The sequence below is a fragment of the Anolis carolinensis genome, chromosome 5 (genome assembly GCF_035594765.1).
Source record: "Anolis carolinensis isolate JA03-04 chromosome 5, rAnoCar3.1.pri, whole genome shotgun sequence".
NCBI classification, from domain to species: domain Eukaryota; kingdom Metazoa; phylum Chordata; class Lepidosauria; order Squamata; family Dactyloidae; genus Anolis; species Anolis carolinensis.
This window is the reverse complement of record NC_085845.1, coordinates 56,449,998-56,465,221: the sequence shown is the minus strand read 5'-3', so window position 1 is coordinate 56,465,221 and position 15,224 is coordinate 56,449,998. Positions and strand designations below refer to the sequence as shown.

The 15,224-nt window shown below is 38.1% G+C and overlaps 1 long non-coding RNA gene across 1 annotated transcript; it reads right to left on the bottom strand.

Moving 5' to 3' along the window:
- Positions 1 to 3,405: 3,405 nt before the first annotated feature.
- LOC134299216 (uncharacterized) lies at positions 3,406 to 14,741 on the bottom strand. The gene is made up of 2 exons (XR_010006386.1): positions 13,807 to 14,741; positions 3,406 to 4,360 (listed from the first exon to the last, which is right to left on the bottom strand). It is a non-coding gene; the product is annotated as an uncharacterized LOC134299216 (long non-coding RNA).
- Positions 14,742 to 15,224: the final 483 nt, after the last annotated feature.

Here is a 15,224-nt window from a genome sequence, read left to right as displayed (position 1 = left end):
GAAATAAGTGAAGCTTTTCAAAAATTTTATGAGAACCTATACTCCGAGGACAATATAAACCCGGAGATTATAACAGAATATTTAGGGAAACAAAAATTGGATAAAATAACAGATAAGCAAAGACTTGACCTCAATAGGGAGATAGCAGAAAAGGAAATCCTGATGGCAATAAAAAGTCTGGATAGCAATAAAACGCCGGGACCTGACGGCTTCATAGCAGGCTTTTACAAATTAGAACAACCAGAAGTAATCGCATTCCTAAAAAAATTGATGAATCAGGCTTTACAAACTCAAGTTGTCCCTGACTCGTGGAAGGAGGCTATAATAACAATGATACCCAAAGAAGAAGTTGACTTATCCGAGGTTAGGAATTATAGGCCTATATCGCTCTTAAATACTGATTACAAGATATTCACAAAAATCCTAGCAAATAGATTGAAAGAATTTTTGGATGGATGGATAGGAGAAGATCAAACAGGCTTCCTCCCCTCCAAAACCATCAAAGATAATGTAAGAATAATTATAGACGCATTGGAATTTTATGAACAACATAATCAAAAAGAAGTAGGTTTCCTCTCTGTGGATGCAGAGAAAGCCTTTGATAACTTGAATTGGACTTTTTTCAAATTGTTATTTCAAGAATTAGATCTGGGGGTACAAATTCAAAATGGCATAAATAGTATCTATGATGTTCAATGGGCGAAAATTCTTATCAATGGGCAAGAGACGAATAAAATTAAAATCAACAAAGGAACGAGACAGGGCTGTCCCCTGTCCCCATTAATATTTATTATGGCGCTAGAGATTTTGTTGAAAGCAATTCAAAAGGATACTAATTTACAAGGGATTAGATTAGATAAACATGATTACAAGTATCGTGCCTTTGCTGACGATGTGATCTGTATTATAGAGAACCCAATTCAGAACATTCAGAAGTGGACCTCGAAATTTGAAGAATTCGGAAGGGTGGCAGGCCTTAAAATTAATAAAAAGAAAACAATGATCCTTACTAAAAATATGTCCAAAAGGAAGCAAAAAGAATTACAAGACATCACAGGCCTGGAAACACCTGCTAAAATAAAATATTTAGGGATTTGGATATCAGCAAAAAATAACCAATTATTGGATTTAAATTACGCCAGAAAGTGGAAGGAAATTAAAGGGGATTTGGAAAAATGGAAAAATTTAAATGTCTCATTATTGGGACGTATAGCAGTAATAAAAATGAATATCCTTCCCAAATTACTGTACCTTTTCCAAAACATACCAATTATCAGAACCGTAAAATTATTTAAAGATTGGCAAAAAGAAATTATGAGATTTATTTGGAAGAATAAAAAAGCTAGGATAAAATACAGTATTATGATCTCACGGAAAACGCAAGGTGGATTTGGTGTACCGGACCTCAAGCTTTATCATGATGCGTGTGCCCTATGTTGGTCAAAAGATTGGGTTAAACTAGGGAAAAGCAAGATCTTAAACTTGGAAGGACACGAATTGAGAAAAGGCTGGCACGGATATCTATGGTATGGAAAAACGAAAATAGAAAAGCAGTTTGGCAATCACTTCACAAGATCTGCCATCTTCAGAGTATGGGATAAGTATAAATGCCGTTTTCACATCAAAACTCCATTATGGTTATCCCCAGTAGAAGCTGACCATAGATTATTAGGTTGGAGAACTTGGCCCACTTACAGAGAACTATTAATCATAGAGAATGACAAAAAAATCCCCCCAAAACTGAAGGATCTAGGAACAATACAAGAGACAAATAGAAATGTGTCCTGGTACCAGTATTTTCAGATCAAAGAGGCCTATAAAAGAGATAAGTTGGTGGGTTTTGACCAAGAACAGGGTTTCTGGGATAAATTTATTCTCATAAATAAGAAAAATGTAAGTATAATGTATAATAACCTACTGGCCTGGGATACAGAAACAGTGACTGTAACAAACGCAATGGTACTATGGGCGAGAAATATAGAAAGGCCCATTCAGATGTATGAGTGGGAATCCATTTGGAATAAAAAAATTAAGTATACATATTCCGTAGACCTGAAGGAGAATTGGCTCAAACTCTTACACAGGTGGTACCTGACACCAAAAAAGATTGGCCAGATGTATAAAAATACAAATAGCAAGTGTTGGAGATGTAAAAACTATATAGGCTCCTTCTTCCACATGTGGTGGAAATGTAAGAAACTAAGGAAATTTTGGACTGAAATCCTGGAGGAGACCAATACAATATTGAAAACTAAATTTGTTAAAAAACCAGAATTACTATTATTAGGCTTATATGACCCTGAGGAGAAGATTGCCCCCAATACAGACAAACTCTTCACCTTTTTTATTACTGCAGCAAGACTCGTTATCGCAAGACTCTGGAAATCCACACAAATCCCAACAAAAGACTTATGGCTAGAGAAATTATTGGAAATCAAGAATATGGATCAATTATCCTTTCTGATCAAAAGAATGAATGGAACAGCAATGAAAGCCACCGACTGGACTTATCTCGAGGACTATTTTAGGGAAAAAATACAAATAAGCTAAGTCTGATTAGGAACAAGATAAGAAGAATCATAGATGGAAGTCCAAATTACACGCACTCGCACCTCCTTCTTTTCCCTTTTTTTTTTCTTTCTATCCCTTTTCTTTTCTTTTCTCCTTCTCTCCGTTTGTCTGATTTTTATCTATTTGTGTACCTCTCAACACCCCGCTTGATTATTGTATGAATGTCACATTGTTTTAAGGTGAATGTATATTTGTTTATTTGTTTGTTTGACTGTTGAGAAACTTCACTAATAAAAATCATTTTGCAAAGGTGAAAGGAGGTGATCTTGTGGCTGGCCTTAGGAAAAGGGGGTGACATAGGTCTTGCAGATCCACAGTTACCTCTGTCTTGTCCAGGGCTGAGGAGAGGAGAGGCAAGACCTCCCCTTTCCTCAGAACTCTGAGTTTCTAGACCAGGGGTCCCTCCCAAACTAAGGCCCTTGGGCCAGATGCAGCCTCCAAGGTCATTTACCTGGCCCCCACCCTTGGTTTTAGACTTAGGCTTGCCCAAAGTCTGAAATAACTTGAAGGCACACAACAACCACAATCCTAATTAACTTGACTATCTCATTGGCCAAAAGCAGGACCACACTTCCTATTGAAATCCTGATAGGTTTATGTTGGTTAAAATTGTTGTTATTTTTAAATATTGTATTGTTATTGGGGGGGGGGGGGTTGCACTACAAATAAGATATGTGCAGTGTGCATAGGAATTTTTTTGGTTTTTTTTTAATTTCAAATAATAATTTGGCCCCTCAACTGTCTGAGGGATTGTGGACCAGCCCTCTGCTTAAACAGTTTGCAGACCCCTGGTCTAGACAGTGCAAAAATAATCAACCCACAAAATTTATGTTGGTATTTAACAGGTAAAAAGGTAGCTTTAATAGCTGGTGCTAAATTATATTATATCCAAGTCTTCTATAAGCCCCAACATTCATTAATATGATTCAAATATGCTAAAGCACATGTACACCTTATATGTTGAATTCTATATTGCATTATTGCTATTCGCAGGAAGAAACTAAGAGAAAAATAATTTCATAGCAGAAAAATTATACAAAGTCCCAGAATAATACAGAAAAATTCAGACCGAGGACCAATGTAATTAAGTGGTTCAAAACTAGAATTAGAACTGGAGAAACTATGAAATCTCCAGTTCAGCTTACAGCGAATATACCTTCAGCCAATCACTTTTGCTTGTTCTCATAAAGTTGCTGCGAGCCTAAAATGGAGGAGAAAGAAAGAATTGTGCACCACCAAGAGCTCTTTGGAGGAACAGTGAAATATAAACCACAGGTTGATAGCTTTCAGTCAAAGCAGGTGCTTGATGAATACTGGAATAATAGCATAAATATAAATTACTGATAGTGCAGAATGAGATGAAATGATACATTTTACATTACAAATATAACTGGATATCAAGTTGAAATTAATGTCCTAAACAAGCATTCCTTAATTGGAATAATTAGGTAAAATGATAAATTATATCACAAAACATGGTATAGTATGAAAGCACTTTGCCTCCCCTGCCTACTATGTCAGGTATCCATTGCCAGCTCTATACAATGTTGTATGACATGGCCACATCAGAGTCAGCTTGTACTATATAGACTTTGGCCTCAGTAACTGGACAACTGGCTGAAGCTGCTCACTAACTCAGTGCACATGTTATCAGCGAAAATTTTTCTGCTGTGTTTGTTTCCTTTCATTGTATCCTCAGGCTGTCCGTTTCCTGCCCATGTCCTTTAAGCAGCAAACTTGCAGAGAAGATCAGGGTCAGTCCTCATGCTGCTTAATCTTCACTGACGGGCTGAAAAGATAAAGTTCTTATATTATCATCATAATCATAGTATTACTTCTACTATTTAGCAACACTAAATGAAATAAAAAGAGAAACATAATGTTCCCTTTTTTGGTCTACATACACATTGCTATCTCAATTAGAGCAAACCTCCTGAATTAATAAGGTTTACATAACTTTTGATTTTTGTTGTTGTTGTATGTCCACAAGCCATTTTCAACTTCTGGTAACCTTAAGGTGAACTTATTACAGGGTTTTCTTGGCAAGATTTGTTAACAGGGGCTTTGCCTTTGCCTTCCTCTGAGGCTAAGAGAGTGACCTTTCCAAGGTCATCAAGTGTATTTCTTTGGCCAAATGCAGGGTTCAAAACTTGGTCTCCAGAGTCCAAAACTCAAACCATTTCACCACACTGGACTGGCTTCTCATTCAACTATTAATTCAATGGGTCTACTTTAATTGAGACTACTAATTCAATTCAGGCCATCGGGAGAGATTTCTTTTAAGGCCTAAAAGAACTTTGTTCCATTTCTATTAATAAAAACCTACTGAAATAGTTTTAACACTCTCTGGCCCATTTTTAATGTACTGAAGGGAGCAAGTATGTTTAAGGATGCCCTATTATAGAATTGAGCATTTACCTGAAGGCCAAGTACATTCAGTGGTTCTCCATCTCTGAAGACATGCCAACACATTTAATTTTTAATAGAAACAATACATCCCTTTGGGAATTTTTGCCAATCTGTCTGTGGGAGTATGGAGTGTTTTTCAAAGTGAAGTTTTACCTCATTCATAGCACTATCATCCCCCCTTCCCATTTATATTTCCTCATGAAAATCCTTTATTATATTAGGTATTATTGCAAGGTGTCCATAAAAATGAGGGTTTGAACATATGAGCCCATTATCACCTCAAATGATAAAATGGAAACACCATCATAATTTCCAGTTTAAACATGGTGTGATTATCTGTCATCAACTTAGGTGGCCTGATAAGACCTGTAGCTATTTATTACTTAAAGTTACTGGAATTTGGGCCTGGTCTATTTAAAAGAGAGATAAAGGCCCTAAAAGAACCATATGCCTGAGCAGCAGCCGTGCCTTAGCAGCACAAGACAGATTGTCAGAAATAGCACCAGTAATTTTTATGGAACAGAAATGGAATCCAGTCCTATCGTCTTCCTCTCCCCACTATCTTTGAACAGATTGCCTGTCTTATCATCACTGCTGCCATGTGTTGGATGTGTCTTTACAACGGTTTGTGCCATGAATCATCATGCAGCTACGGACACACATATGGAAGTCTATTTCCATACAAATACAACTCCACCTGGATCAGACTGAATGCACATGGTTACATAGATTGTTTTCCAATTGCCTTACAACTGATTATACAAAGGACTGGGCCTTGATTATTTATCTGTTTTAGAGCTCATCTTTTCCTTTTAACAGCATAATATTTTAATCTGAATTTTGTCTAGCGCTTCTGTATTAGATATTATGTCCTGAATTATAAAAACATAGGAAACATAATAAATTATCAATCAAGAATGGTATTAGATACATTAAAAGTACTATAGTAGAAGCACGCATTTCATTGTTTGTACAATGTTGAACTTCGTGTGACTTCTAAGGCATTCCCCACTTGCTAGTCCCTATCCTTCCAACTCATAGGGACTAAACATCTCAGGCAGCCGGGATGCCTATATTGGAAATCCCCTTACTTTTATTAGCCCCTTTTTGTTTTATTAAATATGTGAGACTTGTATGCCTTCAACAAAATTGATGTAAAGTTCTTTATTACTTGGTTTTCAGGAATGGGTGTGTGAAGGAATCACTCTTCCTTGGAAAGAGAGTCATTAACATCTTGAATGGAACCAATCATTTGACCCAATGCCAAGGGGAAACTGCATTCAGTAATAAAATTGTAGTTTCCCTGTAGAGAAAGTGTTACCCACAAGATTGTTTGCTCAGTCCTTCTGTTTGGAAGCCATCTGACACCAATCTAACTGTGAATAATTTCCAGCTATATTTGATATCACAGATCTGCGAGTTTAGTCCTGTTGATGTAATTACAAATGAAAGGCAATCAAAATCACAAAGGAGATAGGGTGGTTTCAGTTAGAAGTACAATCCCAAACAGCAGCATTCCAGCCCCTCGAATATTTAATACTTCAGGTGGTTTGATAAACAAAGTTCTCTAATAGAAAATTGTGTCTGAAAAAATATATAATCATAGAAACACTGCCTCCCTGTCTTTTCTCATGGATTGACTACATATGTAATGTTTCTTGTGCCAATGAGAATTTCTCTGAAGACTGCACAAGAGATAGGGTGAAATGAAGATAGGAACCTAGGAACTAGCCCTTTGCTTGTAGACATGTGGAGTGTTCCATAAAGTGAGCCTCTTGCCAATAACTTTGCTCTTGTGTGCCTCCAAGTCATTTCCAAGTTATGGTGGCCTTGAGGCAAACCTATATTATAATAATAATAATAATAATAATAATAATAATAATAATAATTATTATTATTATTATTATTATTATTATTATTTATATCCCGTACCGATCTCCTCGAGGGGACTCAGAACCCATCAAAGGATTTTCTTGGCAAAATTTGTTCAGAAGATATTTTCATTGCTTTCCTTCCATTACATTGCATCAGGAATGATATAAGATTTCTGTGTCAGCCTTATTCAGGAACAAGACCAAACTCTGAGAGAACATAGCAGTTACCCTCCTTCCCCATATTGCTAGAGTCTTGCACTAGCATTTTATTCCTGCTGATGTAGCATTATGCCCACTGGCCCAAGAGCATTACTGATCAAATCTGTCCTACCAGGATGGAGAACTGAAGGACAGAATTGCTTGGTTAGCTTTCCATTGGCAACTGTCAAAACAAACAAGCTATCACAAAAACCTTAACAAAATAAAAAATGTTTGTAACCTTCCTGGCTCCTTCTTATTGCTGAGAGTTGGGTTTTTCCCTTCTGAAATGGCATTATCATTGTGGAACATAAACAAAGGTTAGGTATCTCATCTGGATTAGCTTCACAGCTTTTCTTTTTAACCAAAAAACTTGGTGACCTGCTAAAATACAATATCGGCAGAGTTTTCTTTGGCCTGTCCATTTCTCTTGACTTGACACTAGCAAGATCAAGTCATGGAAGACTGTCAGCACAAGGGATATCCTTTCAAAAACAGGACACAGTTTTCTACTTTTTTATTGTTCAGCTTTTTAGAAAGGTTTCTTCTCTTCCTCCACTTTCCATATTCTGGAGTATGCAAGAAAAGAGAAGTCACAATGTATCACACAGTATTGCTACTATGTGGGAACAGCAAACTACATAATTCATTTAATTGATATATTTTGCCTGATGCCAAAATAACCAAGAACTTCTACAGAGCATAAAATATTTATTCCTTTCAAAATGTTCCATGGATGTGTGTAAATAAAATGTTTTAAAACACAAACAAATTCTGGGTTTTAAGAAGACAGCACTACTGCTGCTTTTAGAGACATAAATGTCTAGCTTGCTTGTTTATTCACACATGTACTGTATGTTAATAGCCACTTTTAAATTACATTTTGCTTGCAAAATACTGAAGCTTTTCAGTGAACAGCATATGTGGCCAGCTAGGAAGAAGCCAATATGATCTCCAGAGGCTTTTCCACACTACACAATTATAGTACAGTGGAGTTCTGGTTATTTGACATAATAATACAGTAGGTTGGATAATACAGTAGGTCGGATAACCAGAAGTCGGTTAACCGGAACTCTACTGTATTATGATTCAACTCTGCCATGGCTACATTTTATGGGTATATGGAGAGAGGCTCTAGAGCAGGGGTCCTCAAACTACGCCCTGTGGGCCACATGCGGCCCATCAAAAACATTTATCCAGCCCACCGGGGTGTTTTTACCGTTGCTGCCAGTCCTGTGGGTTTGTCCCCATGGTGGCGAGGTTTGTCCCCACAGCAACGACTTCATCCTTCTCTGCCGAGGAAGGCACATGTGGCATGAAGGAGGAGGGAAAGGTGCACACCTTTCCCTCCTCCATCGTCCCACCCGCACCTTCTTGCCACTGCCGCCGAAGAAGGCGCACATGGGGTGAGGGATGAGGGAAAGGCACGTGCCTTTTCTGCCTCCTCCCTCACCCGATGCATGCTTTCCTCAGTCATGGAGGGGGGAGCGGATGGAGGAGGGAGGTGGGGACAAACCTCACCACCATGGGGACAAACCCTGCCACCATGGCTTCCTCCACTGCTGCCGCCACAAGGAAAGTGGGCGAGGGAAGAGGCAGGAAAAGTGCGTGCGAGGGAGGAGGAAAAAGGCACACACCTCTCCCCATCCTCCCTCTCCCCGTGTGTGCCTTCCATCTGTCGGGGATGCTTTGCTTGTGCTTTTTGTGCATGAAGGAAGAAGGGGGTTGGACTAGATGGCCCAAAGGGTTTCTTCCAACCCTCTTTATTATGGTATTTTTATTATTGTTGTTGGGTCGCTATCTGTCAGGGGTGCTTTGATTATGTTTTGGTGCACAAAGGCAGAAGAGGGTTGGACTAGATGGCCCAAGGGATCTCTTCCAACACTCTTTATTATTTTATTATGATTATGATTATTAACATTGAAGCTGGGTGGCCATCTGTCAGGGATGCTTTGATTATGTTTTGTTGCACAGAAGCAATAGGGGGTTGGACTAGATGGCCCAAAAGGAGATGATGATGATGATGATGATGATGATGATGATTATTATTATTATTATTATTAACATTAAGGCTGTATTTGTTCCCTTTTTTTACTTCAAAATAAGATACGTGCAGTGTGCATAGGAATTTGTTCATAGGTTTGTTTTTTTTTAAACTATAGTCTGGCTTTCTAACGGTCTGAGGAAAAGTGAACTGACCCTCTGTTTAAAAAGTTTGAGGACCCCTGCTCTAGAGCACTCTTGCTGGGAATTCTAAATGTCCTCATTGAACTGCAAATCCCAGAACATAATGGCAGTTAAAGTATAATCAGGGTGCTATAATTGTGATGTCTGAAAGGCTCTCCAGACATCTAAAGAGCAATCCCATTGGTAAAAGAAATGTTAGAACTCACATCAGTGTGCTGCATGGTGGCCTTTCCCCCATAAGAAAACAGGGATTTAAAAATTAGGAAAATGTAAATATCCTCCCAAAGATAATTACCCACCTTAAGATAATTACCCATATATACTCAGGTATAAGTCGAAGCACCTAATTTTACCACAAAAAAACTGGGAAAACTTATTGACTCAAGTATAATCCAAGGGTGGGAAATGCAGCAACTACTGGAAAATTACAAAAATTTAAATAAAAATAGATGTGTTTCTGAATATTTACCATATTTAAAAAACAACCCCAGTAAACTAGCCTCTCAGTGGAAAAGGAGGGTCAACAAAAACAATATGGTATCAACAATAACTGTAAAAGTACAAAAACCTTAGTTCAATCAAAAACCAAGCTAAAACACAATAGTTAAAATGTCATCTGTATGTCCAAACACAACTTCAGCTGTATTTATTTATTTATTTACAATATTTCTATCCTGCTTTTCTCTACCCCAAAGGGGACTCAAGACAGCTTTACATATAGGCAGCTATAGATGCTGTGAGGTTATCAGCATAGATGGAATAATGTCCAGGGTGGGGGAAAGAACTCTTGTCTGTTGGAGGCAATTATGAATGTTGCCATTGGCCACCTTGATTAGCATTGAATAGCCTCACAGCTGCAAAGTCAATGTGAGGGTATGTGCATAGAGGTGGCCTGGCAATTGTTGCCTGGAAGCACCCTCTGTGGAATAATGTCCAGGATGGGAGAAAGAAAGCTTGTCTGTTGGAGGCAATGTTGCCATTGACCAGCTTGATTAGCATTGAATAGCCTTGCAGCTTCAAAGTCAATGTGAGGTATGTACATAGAGGTAGCCTGGCATATGTTGCTTGGAGGCGCCTTCTGTGAAATAATATCCAGGGTGGGTGTCATGCCATCAGAAGGCTCTCACCTACTGCCCTGCCCCTTTAAGGATCTGAGGTGGCGGAGCTTAGCCTCACCTCCTGCTAGCTTTGAAATGGCAGTTATTTTTGTCAGTTAAGATTTGTCAGTTAGAGCTTAGTATCAAGCATAGGAAGGTAGAAAGTGTACAGAAATTCCCATCACGCCACCACTATATTAATTTAAGTCAGGTCGGAACTGTATTAACTGAAGTCATGTCAGAACTGTATTAAATCAAGTCACATCCAAATTATATTTAAGTTAGATTAAAGAGCCATATAATACAGTGATATGTGAAGTCACGTCGGCATTGTACTGAAGTTAGTTAAAAGATTCATAGAATCCAGTCATGTCAGGACTTTATACTATATAGCAATAACCATCTAGAAATAAAGAAGATTTGAGAACTAGTAATGCATAGACTTCAAAGGTTTCTTTTCCTCATAGAGTCTCTATAGTAGTAACCAGGGGAAAGGAAATTCAATTGTCTGTTAATAAAATCTTGTTTAATTGGCCAAATACAGTCTCTGATCTGCCCTTTGTGCTACAGAGGCAGAACAGTGAATTTCTTTACTTCTACCTTCCTGAGGAGAAGTGAATATCTTTCCTTCTGACTTTCAATAGGAAAAGTGAATTTTCTATCTTCCTATCTTCAAGAAGAAAAGAAAGTTTAATTCTAAGTCTTTCAATATTCAGAAGTAAAGTTCTATTTGGTAAATAGATCTTCAAAGATAATAGTTCTAGTTTAGCTTTTACAACCTCCAAAAGGAGAAAAGATAGGGCGCCATTTTGAGCCTTCTGAGGGAGCAGCATCAGTTGCCCTGCCCTGAGAGGAAAGCATCTCACGAAGATTCAAAATAATAAGTGTCCCCTTTGAATTTAAACAAAAGAAAATAAACTTCCCAGTCAAATTACTGGCTGGAGAGTAAAGCGAAAATTACCTCAGGAGAAGCAGTAGCCATTTTGACTGCAAAGAGAGCTTGCAGTCACTAGAGGTAGCCATTTTGTGAAAAGAATTCCTGAGGGAAGCTATTTCTGAGGGGAAAATGGCTTCAATAAACAACATCGGAGTACATTTTAAGTTTCATTTTAGAAGAGAATGTAGCAGAGAGTCTTAAAGATTGTCAGCTAAATCCACTAGCTAGGCAGAAGCAAGGTAGGGAGCCATCTTGTAAGGAAGGAGCTTCACAAGAACAGTGGTGGCCATTTCTATTCAGCTTAAGACAGCACTTTCTATGGCTCAGTGCAAAGAGATCTTGGTTGAGTTCTCTCAAAGTTTGTGGAACCTTTGCCTTTAGAAGGCCATAATAAATTGGCAGCAATTTCTTTCTTATTATAAGGAAGAAATGTTGTTGGAAAAAGAGAGAAGCAAGGATTTGAAATCATCATGAATGATTTATGTAACAAGACATTAGAAGGTCAGGCAGACCCTGCCTCCCTTATGGAAACTACAGTAGAGTCTCACTTATCCAACATAAATGGGCCAGCAGAATGTTGGATAAGCGAATATGTTGGATAATAAGGCGGTATTAAGGAAAAGCCTATTAAACATGAAATTAGATTATGATTTCACAAATTAAGCACCAAAACATCATGTTTTACAACAAATTTGACAGAAAAGGTAGTTCAATACACAGTAATGCTATGTAGTAATTACTTTATTTACGAATTTAGCACCAAAATATCACGATGTATTGAAAACATTGACTACAAAAATGCGTTGGGTAATCCAGAACGTTGGATAAGCGAGTGTTGGATAAGTGAGACTCTACTGTATTGACAGAGAACAAGTGTTACATATGTCTGGTAAAGATCAAACAGGTCTGTGTGCACATCAGCAGGCAAATCGAGATCATCTCACGCTTCCCATACAATGGGAAGCACAAGAGGGACTTCTGATCATAGCGGTTCCTCTAGCCCAGGGGTCCCCAAACTTTTTAAACAGGGGGCCAGTTCATGGTCTCTCAGACAGTTGGAGGGCCAGACTATAGTTTTTTAAAAAAATAATAAAGGGGGTTGGAAGAGACTCCATGGGCCATTTAGTTCAACCCCCTTCTGCCTTTGTGCACCAAAAGCACAAACAAAGCACCCCTGATAGATGGCCACCCAGCCTCAATGTTATTAATAATAATAATAATAATAATAATAATAATAATAATAATAATAATATATCACAGAGTCCTAAACACTTGAGAAACGTTTGACTTGTGATTTTGTGATTCGAAATCCAGCATGACTACATGAAGGAATAGGATTGTACCAGTGTGATTGTACCAGTATCTCATCTGGACAGTGAATTGGACCTCATCCAGCTATCCAGACTGACCTGAAACTGCAGAATACAGTAGAGTCTCACTAATCCAAGCCTCGCTTATCCAAGCCTCTGGATAATCCAAGCCATTTTTGTAGTCAATGTTTCCAATATATCGTGATATTTTGGTGCTAAATTCATAAATACAGTAATTACAACATGACATTACTGCGTATTGAACTACTTTTTCTGTCAAATTTGTTGTATAACATGAAGTTTTGGTGCTTAATTTGTAAAATCATAACCTAATTTGATGTTTAATAGGCTTTTCCTTAATCCCACCTTATTATCCAAGATATTCGCTTATCCAAGCTTCTGCCGGCCCGTTTAGCTTGGATTAGTGAGACTCTACTGTACTCCATAGTTTCCAGAAAATTCTGGAGTATCCTGTCTTTGCCAGAATCAAAACAAAGCCAGTTTAAACCCTAAAGCCCACAGGTTACTCGCCAGAAGTAGCTGTGAAGTCAGACAGCATTCCATTCAAGGGTTTTTGGCTCGTGTGGACAACCCCCCGATGTGTGCTTTGGGGAAAGATTTTTCACAGCTAGGAATGGACTATAGTCCTAAAAATAAGATGCAAACAAAAAAGCAGGCCTATTTGCTGTGAAAGGTTCCCCAGCTACTGTCATTTTGGACAATTGCCTTATATGAATTGAAACCTTTTTCTCATTTAATTAATTATTGAACAGCATTTACCAACGTTCAAATATTTCATCATAAATTTGCCAAATCCCCCCCCCCCCGCAATTAAAAAGACCAAAATATAAGAAGTTCACCCAACCAGCACTCAACTCTTAGCTCTTAAAATGTATTCTACATATTCAAGTATGTTTCTATGAAAGACCTAGGAATGTGTCCTCCTGTCCACAAGAGTCCCATATTTAATAGCTATATATCAGCCATTACAATGCTGTCATTTATATACTGTTAGAGCTGTACATACTGAATTTGGCAAGTGTAAATGATTGAGAATTTCTTTCGTTTTGTGACGGAATGAAAAATAAAAATGTGTAGTCCACGCACTGCCTTGCCAGAGAAAGAAGATCTGTGCCACGCAGGTCAACAATAAAGAACAAGTGGTTTATTCTTCTTAAACCCAGAACAACATATGTACAATGTAATCAGTTTCAGAAACTTACATAATGTCCTTTCATGAGAGATTTAAAATAGTCTTTCCTTTGTCCATGTGGATAGATTCCTTCTAGCAGCTCATGAAGCAAGAGCACACTTTAAACTCCGTGTTTCTCTCTTTCTGCTTCTCTCTGTTTCAACTGCCTCTGCACCTCCATAGCTCAAGCCTGAACAAAATTGCAACAGTATCAAAAACTCCCAGGCTTAACAGCTCTCCAGACATAGCTCAGCCAATCAGCTTCAGCATCCTAATTTGCAGTTGACTCACACACACATTAACTGATTTCTTACATATCGTAACACATTTCACCCCCACTGTCTCCAAAAACTTGACAACATTTTTCATATTTCTTCAGTTTTTCATCAGTCAAGTCACTGACCTGCTGAACTCAGTACCACCTATACTGATAAATATTTTCAAAATGAATCCAAACACAGCTTGCCAAACTATTCTTGTTGTATGATTTCTGTAGCTTCCTAATGGTGTGCCGGGGAACAGGAGGAAAATCAACATCAATTCCACATGAGATTTCTTTAGTCTAAGGAGCCTATTGTAAACCTCTTCAGTGTGTTTAATAGAAGTATGACTATAAATCATTTAAATCTTGTTCCCATCATTGTAATTGTTGTCACCAATGTAGTCTTAAACCATAATGGAAAATGGGAATGTGTCAAATATGTCTGGACTTCTCACTAATTTTTCTGTACAATTAAAAGCTGGGTGTTTTTCAAACACAGTACATTGCACCATCCGATTTCATAAGCTCATGAATGGCTGTTACTCGTTACCCTACAACTTCTTAGACAATAGCCAAATAAATTATTTTTATTTCAAAACTTCTAAAAGCTCTAAAACGTTCCAATTTTAATCTGAGCAACAACTTTATATGTACAGAAAAGGGTGCATAAAAATTAGAATGTCTCCATACTGATTAGTCATCGTACATGAAGCCAACCACCCTAAAACTAAGTAAACAACTAAAATATTTGAGCAAGAAGTGCCTCTCCTTTTATATATGAGCGTAAATTCCACTAGGTGTTACTAAAATGGTGCAGAAAGGCTCCATTTACATTTTTAAGACCAGATCCTTCAGAAATTCCTTATTGTTCCACATACTCAATGGAAACTTCCTAGATATTTCTCAGGCAGGGCCCCCTGGTTGCACAGTGTGTTAAAGTGCTGACCTGCTGAACTTGCGGACCAAAAGGTCCCAGGTTCAAATCTCAGGAGCCGAATGAGCGCTCGCTGTTAGTCCCAGCTCCTGCCAACCTAGCAGTTCGAAAACATGCAAATGTGAGTAGATCAATAGGTACCGCTCCAGAGGGAAGGTAATGGCGCTCCATGTAGTCATGCCAGCCACATGACCTTGGAGGTGTCTTTGGGCAACGCCGGCTCTTCGGCTTAGAAATGGAGATGAGCACCAAC